Source organism: Bolinopsis microptera, chromosome 5 (genome assembly GCF_026151205.1).
Source record: "Bolinopsis microptera isolate Bmic1 chromosome 5, MBARI_Bmic_1.0, whole genome shotgun sequence".
NCBI classification, from domain to species: domain Eukaryota; kingdom Metazoa; phylum Ctenophora; class Tentaculata; order Lobata; family Bolinopsidae; genus Bolinopsis; species Bolinopsis microptera.
This window is the reverse complement of record NC_087076.1, coordinates 8,357,036-8,364,834: the sequence shown is the minus strand read 5'-3', so window position 1 is coordinate 8,364,834 and position 7,799 is coordinate 8,357,036. Positions and strand designations below refer to the sequence as shown.

At 39.4% G+C, this 7,799-nt stretch overlaps 1 long non-coding RNA gene across 1 annotated transcript; it reads left to right on the top strand.

Annotated features, from left to right (window-relative positions):
• The first annotated feature begins 2,205 nt into the window (after positions 1-2,205).
• Positions 2,206-7,015, top strand: LOC134815936 (uncharacterized). The gene is made up of 3 exons (XR_010160325.1): positions 2,206-2,617; positions 2,854-2,945; positions 6,567-7,015. It is a non-coding gene; the product is annotated as an uncharacterized LOC134815936 (long non-coding RNA).
• Positions 7,016-7,799: the final 784 nt, after the last annotated feature.

The following is a 7,799-nucleotide window of genomic DNA, read 5'->3' as shown; positions in this document are numbered from 1 at the left end:
TGTTTGACGGACGATACGTACTTGTCTAAATTTCATTTTTTGAAGCGCACTACGGCACTAATATAAGTCAATCCATTAACAATTTAAACAAGGCTTTTACAGTTACTACGGTGTACGAGAAGGGGCCTTACGAAGAAAATACATCAACATGCTTTTTAAAAAAATATATACTTTTTCAAAAAACATATATACTTTTTTAAAAAACATATATACTTTTTCAAAAAACATATGTTTATTGGAACGTATATATTTGCGGAAAAACATATATTTTTCGTGAGGCCCCTTCTCGAACATGGCGTCATGGCGTGTACGAGAAGGCGCCTTGCGTTTAAGTTTTCGCGCGTTACTAACTAGTAGATTAAAGCGCATGTTGCAGACGTATTTTTAAAAACGGAACAAGATAGACCGACACGAAAACATGGGTGCCCTCTCGGGATGCATTTTAGTAAAATCAACTTGACACTGTTCATGCAATGAAACTTCACCTAACCATCCTGACTGAAATACTGACAGAATCTGATGACGTCATGATGACGGCTTTTACTAATTCTCTCGCCCAAAAATTTCACGTGACTTTGGTTTTTATGGTTTTGCAGCCGTACAAAACGGTTGTACATAAACCCTAATCCCAACCCTAACCCTAACCATAACCCCGAAGCTAACCATAACCCTTACCACAACCCTAACCATGAGCCCTGGCCTAAACAATCGAGTTCATGTTTTACTAGCCTGTCACGTGACCAAAACGGTTTTTTGCCAATAAATCTCCGTGGAAGCATTTTTACCCTATGTAATGTGGGGTGATTCGGAATCAGCGTCCTAAAATACACCGATTTAGATTAATTTCACATCCGAAGGGCCTTTTCACAAGAATTTTCTTAAAATTTGGGCGAGCGATTTAGTAGGAGCGCTTACCTGAGGACCCCAGGCTATTATGTTCATTAACATAAATAAAGATTTGGCGGAATGACAGGCTGAGCGCCTGGACTTCGCCGCTTCGACGCGCCGCGCAAACTTACTGGGCCGCGCTCAGCCTGTCATTCCGCCAAATCTTTATTCTTTATATGTTAATGAACATAATAGCCTGGGGTCCTCAGGTAACGCGCAAACTAGCATTCTTCGACGATCGTTGCTCTGCTTCGCAGAGCAACGATCTCGACGGATTGACACCGTCAATCAAGAGCGCGCGCGCATGATGACAAGAAAATGAATTTTATCCTGCATAGATAACACTGTGGTCCTTAGCAGCTTTGACGGATGTTACTCGTCTAAATTTCTTCGAAGTAGCGCGCGCCGCTTTCTTCTCGATGGCAAGTCCTACGAAGTAGCGCGCGCCTGGCCAGACCATTAACAATGGTCAATAACAGCTCAAATCTCAGTCTTTTTCTAGAATAGGAGACTGAGTCTGAGTAGTGCTGTCCGGTTGTTATTTCCATTTTTAATTACAAATTAGGTCCATCTACGCTGCGCAGTGCCGCTAATGAAAATAGCGCGACCGCCGTAGGCGGCAAAATATATATTCAACTTGTGAAACAAGCGCGTCACGCAGTACGCGTATACACATGGCTATGTGAATATGTTCATATAGGGCTAATATTAAATACTAGTGGACTCTATGCAGGTCTGCCAGCGCCCCTAATTTTACTGATCTGGAGGTCACATTTTATTGAGCCAGTACAGGCTAATATTAAATACTAGTGGACTCTATGCAGGTCTCCCAGCGCCCCTAATTTTACTGATCTGGAGGTCACATTTTATCGAGCCAGTACAGGCTAATATTAAATACTAGTGGACTCTATGCAGGTCTCCCAGCGCCCCTAATTTTACTGATCTGGAGGTCACATTTTATTGAGCCTATGCAGTATATGCAATTCTGTTTTAGACATTGAATTTATTTAAAAAAGGTCTCACCCTCTAAAAAACTCCCATTGGAAATGTTTCTATTAATTTCACATTGGAAAACTTTTCATTGTGTTTGACCTCAACTTAGATGTATTTGTTTTTTTTGCTATTTTTAGCAACTCCAATTCTCTTTTGTAGAGCTGATTCTTGTTAAATAATATAGAAGTACACTCGATACAGTTATCTTATATAAGAAAATATATTGGACTGCCAAACTACTGGTATATCATTATATTGGGAAGAAAAATAATACAAGTTAGTATTCTTTTAAAAATAACTGTTCATAACATTCACTTCATTTTAGGTATGTGTGTGAAACATCAGAACTGAATAATGGACCAGAGAATTCAGAGATCTTTGGTTACCTGTTTCCGGTTTCGTCGGTTCACATTGCTGCGTTCCTGACCTAGCTTCGCCTGCATCATTAGATCATATTATAATATGCATTATAGACTATAGTTATACAGCTTGAATTTGAAAGAGCTACATGGTCGTTGTTTCGAGTGCTTTTTCATCTGCTGTGACAGACAGCATCAACGGTTACCAACATAATAGGTGCATTGCAAGTTGTGCAATGCTGAATGCATACGTTTCGTCAGTGACTTCCTTCTGCCTCATTGATGCGAAACTGATAATAAACATGCAAGAGAATACAGCTATAGTTACTCTGGACTGCCATGATAGAAACATTGAAACAGATATTGACTGGCTTTAGGTATGTAAGACGTAAGTATTGAAACCTCAAATTGTTATGATTAGGTTCAACATACTTGCTATGATCCTTTATATAATAATATTAATATATTACATAAAATATAATATATTACATTGTATATTAATCTTGATATAAAATCCTCGCTTTTTGATGATTGTAACATGTTCTGTTTCGTTGTAACCTTGTCCCCTACATAATTATATAATACATATTACATCATTACTTCCATTTTTCAGGTTTTTATTGGTGTTGCAAACGATGAAACGATCACTAAATTCTGTGCCTATGTGAGATTTGTTGGTTCATCGAATAACATCAAACTTACAGTGTGAGTAATTCAACAATCATGCACTTCATATTTTATGTCCCCCTACTCATTGTTCACTCTCTGTCTTCATCAGTGTTACTCTACATTTCTCTCAGTAATTACTCTCCCACTCAGTATTAACTCTCTGTCTTCATCAGTGTAACTCTACATTTCTCTCAGTAGTTATTCTCCCACTCAGTATCAACTCTCTGTCTTCATCAGTGTAACTCTACATTTCTCTCAGTAGTTATTCTCCCACTCAGTATTAACTCTCTGTCTTCGTCAGTGTTACTCTTTATTTCCCTCAGTAGCTACCCTCCCACTCAGTATTAACTCTCTGTCTTCATCAGTGTAACTCTACATTTCTCTCAGTAGTTGAGTAGTTACTCTTCCACTCAGTTTTAACTCTCTGTCGTCATCAGTGTTACTCTACATTTCTCTCAACTTAGTTATTCTCCCACTCAGTATTAACTCTCTGTCTTTGTCAGTGTTACTCTATATTTACCTCAGTAGTTACTCTCACACTGAGAGTTAACTCTCTGTCTTCGTCAGTGTTACTCTATATTTTGCTCAGTAGTTATTCTCCCACTCAGTATTAACTCTCTGTCTTCGTCAGTATTACTCTACATTTCCCTCAGTAGTTATTCTCCCACTCAGTATTAACTCTCTGTCTTCGTCAGTGTTACTCTACATTTCGCTCAGTAGTTATTCTCCCAGTTCCCACTTAGTATCAACTCTCTGTCTTCATCAGTGTTACTCTACATTTCTCTCAGTAGTTATTCTCCCACTCAGTGTTAAATCTCTGTCTTCATCAGTGTTACTCTAGACATTTCCTTCAGAAGTTATTCTCCCACTCAGTATTAACTCTCTGTCTTCGTCAGTGTTACTCTACATTTCGCTCAGTAGTTATTCTTCCGCTCAGTATCAACTCTCTGTCTTCATCAGTGTTATTCTACATTTCCCTCAGTAGTTATTCTCCCACTCAGTGTTAAATCTCTGTCTTCATCAGTGTTACTCTAGACATTTCCCTCAGTAATTATTCTCCCACTCAGTATCAACTCTCTGTCTTCATCAGTGTAACTCTACATTTCTCTCAGTAGTTATTCTCCCACTCAGTATTAACTCTCTGTCTTCATCAATGTTACTCTACATTTCTCTCAGCAGTTATTCTTCCACTCAGTATTAACTCTCTGTCTTCGTCAGTGTTACTCTATATTTAGCTCAGTAGTTATTCTCCCACTCAGTATTAACTCTCTGTCTTCATCTTCTTCTTCGTAGAGGGCAGTGGTCTTTACTACTAAGGAATAGATCAAAACCACTATAAGATGGAGCATTGAAGCCCTGTGCTTACCCCGGTACCGTTAATCTGTGAAGAAAGTAAGGTTAAGCCTTGTCCTCTCCACATTTGGTAAAACGTTTTGTTGCTTGTATGAAGCCGATGATCCTTGGTAATGAGAACTTGTCCACTATATCTGTCACACTGAGGTAGAAGGAGTCAAAGTATCCTCGTCGCTGGTAAGACCATTTCGGGCACTGACCAATAAAGTGGTTCATTGTCTCCTCTTCCATGAGACAGTGTGGACAGGTTTTAGGGACCGTTGTACTTATTGATATGGTAGTTTAGTTCACAATGTCCCGTGAGGAATTGTGTTGCTGTTCTTGTGCTCTCTTTGCCAAGTTTCGGGATTGATCTGGCGAACTTTTGTCTCCATACTCGTTTAAAGTGAGTGTGGGGTAAAGTTCTCCATCTTTCCCTCATCTTCCGATGACTTATACTCCGCAGTGCTCCCTTCCATAATACTTTTGGTATTGGTAGTTGCACTTGAGCGGAGTCCAGATTGTCGGAGCCTTTTTTGGCAAGAGAGTCTGCCTTTTCGTTGCCATCGTAGCCTTTGTGAGCTGGTATCCATCGTAGTAGGACTTGATTGTCCATTGCTAGTTGGTTGAGCTCACTTATAGCCGTGCTGGTGCTTTTAGATTTGACTTTGATGTTGCTCATTGCCATTATTGTCGCCTGGCTATCGCAGTTTATGTTTATTTTTCTAGTTTTGGTCCCAGATTCCCGTAATATTTTTGCCGCAGTGCCTACGGCAAAGGTTTCGGCCTGGAAGACGGTTGAGTTGATTCCTTGGTGGTATGACTCCTCACATGTGGGGTGTCGTTGTCCACAATGTACACTCCTGCTCCAACTTTTTCATTCATTTTGGAGCCGTCTGTGTAACATTGTATAGTATTGGTGTCATTCTCGATTACCTCATAAGCTCATACTCAGAGAGTCGGGGAATTTCTGTGTTGAAACCAATGTCAACATTCAGTGATGTTGTCTGTTGATCTTGTCCTTCAGAGTTGAGACTGATAGCCTTTAGTAACTGTTCATTAAGTTTTGTGTGGGTGGTTAGGTTGCCCTTCTTGTTTACCATCGGCTCATATATCCACTGGTTGTTGGATTTGAGTCTGAGAGCTCTGCTGCTTCCTCTTCCATCACCAGATCAATAGGGATGATTCCGGTGATGATGTCTATACTAGTGCTGCTCCAGGAGTCGATGGTAACCCTCCTGTTATGAGGATGTTCCCCAGCCGCTGTACACTGCTAAGAATTGTTAGGTTATGTTTTTTGGACACACCATTGAGCCAGATTGTCGCAGCGTATGTCAGAGAAGGTCTGACAACGGCTGTATAATATATATACTCTGTCTTCATCAGTGTTACTCTAGACATTTCCTTCAGAAGTTATTCTCCCACTCAGTATTAACTCTCTGTCTTCGTCAGTGTTACTCTACATTTCGCTCAGTAGTTATTCTTCCGCTCAGTATCAACTCTCTGTCTTCATCAGTGTTATTCTACATTTCCCTCAGTAGGTATTCTCCCACTCAGTGTTAAATCTCTGTCTTCATCAATGTTACTCTAGACATTTCCCTCAGTAATTATTCTCCCACTCAGTATCAACTCTCTGTCTTCATCAGTGTAACTCTACATTTCTCTCAGTAGTTATTCTCCCACTCAGTATTAACTCTCTGTCTTCATCAGTGTTACTCTACATTTCTCTCAGCAGTTATTCTTCCACTCAGTATTAACTCTCTGCCTTCGTCAGTGTTACTCTATATTTCCCTCAGTAGTTATTCTCCCAATCAGTGTTAACTCTCTATCTTCATCAGTATTACTCTAGACATTTCCTTCAGAAGTTATTCTCCCACACAGTATTAAAGTATTAACTCTCTGTCTTCGTCAGTGTTACTCTAGACATTCCTTCAGTAGTTATTCTCCCACTCAGTATTAACTCTCTGCCTTCATCAGTGTTAATCTACATTTCCCTCAGTAGTTACTCTCTCATTTAGTGGTAACTCTCTGTCTTCATCAGTGTTACTCTAGACATTTCCCTCAGTAATTATTCTCCGACTCAGTATCAACTCTCTGTCTTCCAACCAAGGGTTTCCTTCTCCTGAGAACAGTAAGTACTCTCTGTCTTTGTCAGTGTTACTCTATATTTAGCTCAGTAGTTATTCTCCTTACTACATTATATGTGCAAGGCAAATTTCTGGAGAATCGAGTATTTTTTTGTAGTAATAATTTGAATTATAAAGCGACAAAATATTATGTGTTCTCTCTTGGTTTGATTTTTTGAATAACAGCCAGTAATTTTAGAAGGTAAACGGTCAAGCAAAGTGTGCAAGGTCGTTGATGGAGTATTCCATGTGAAATCCTCTCACCAGTCTGAGCCCCACCAACTGAACATCAGAGGACCAACTTGCACCTGCAGAAACTTCAGCAGGACTCACATCCCCTGCAGACATATTTTTCAAGCTATCGATGATGGTTTAATGAAATGGGAGGACCTACCTGAAGATTACAGAAACATACCGTTCTTCGTAAAAGATAAAGGTCTGTTAAATTGATCTGTATGCATGTTTACATTCCAATTTGAATAGACAAGACAAAATTGAGGTTCATAACTCGTTCATGTGCTATGGCCGTGCGTCCGCGTCGATGTAGGAGGTGTGGAGCCTGCTTGTAGAGAAAATATGAAGTTTCCTACAGTAAATATTATTATCAATATCAAAGGCAGGGCATTACTTCGACCTCCGAGGCGAGGTATCCGTGTGGACTCTGGTTGTTATCAGGGTTGGAAAGACAAAGATAATTTTGTCTGTTAAAGTGGGTTGTCACTCTCTGCCATCAGAGTCATAAATCACATCTCCGCAGGGTTTGCAAGGTTTTCCCTATTGCTTTGCTTCCAATTCTTATAATAGTCAAAATATAAAATCCGATATTATTTTTGCAGGAAGCGATATTGAGATATGGCCAGCTGATGCAGATGTAAACAAATGCTGCGATTATCCAGCATCAGAAGACGAGGATGAAGAAGTAGAAGATGATGAGGTTGGAGGAAATGGGGATAAAAGAAAGAAGAAACGGGACATAGACTATATAAAGGAGATTGGCGGGAGCTTTCAAACAGAATAACTTCCTTCGTTAATGATCCCGAGTTTGACGTGATGGACGATGATGTCCGTGCATTATTATATAAGAAACTGTCAGATACCGCCAATGATGTGGCATCCTATATTTACAAAAGAAACTAATATAGATAACATAGATAAGATTATGTTTGATAATATATTACTGTAAAAGCCGTGCAATCATTTTAGATATTAGATATTAAACTAACCATATTATGATATTCTCCGTCTAACTATTCGATCTGTCACCATCTCACTATTCAATCTGTCTCAACGTTCATTCTCTGTTTAACTATTCAATCTCTGTCTCAGTGTTCATTTTCTTGTTTAACTATTCAATCTTTGTCTCAGCGTTCATTCTCTGTCTCGACATTCATTTTCCGTCTGACTATTCAATCTGTCTCAATGTTCATTCTCT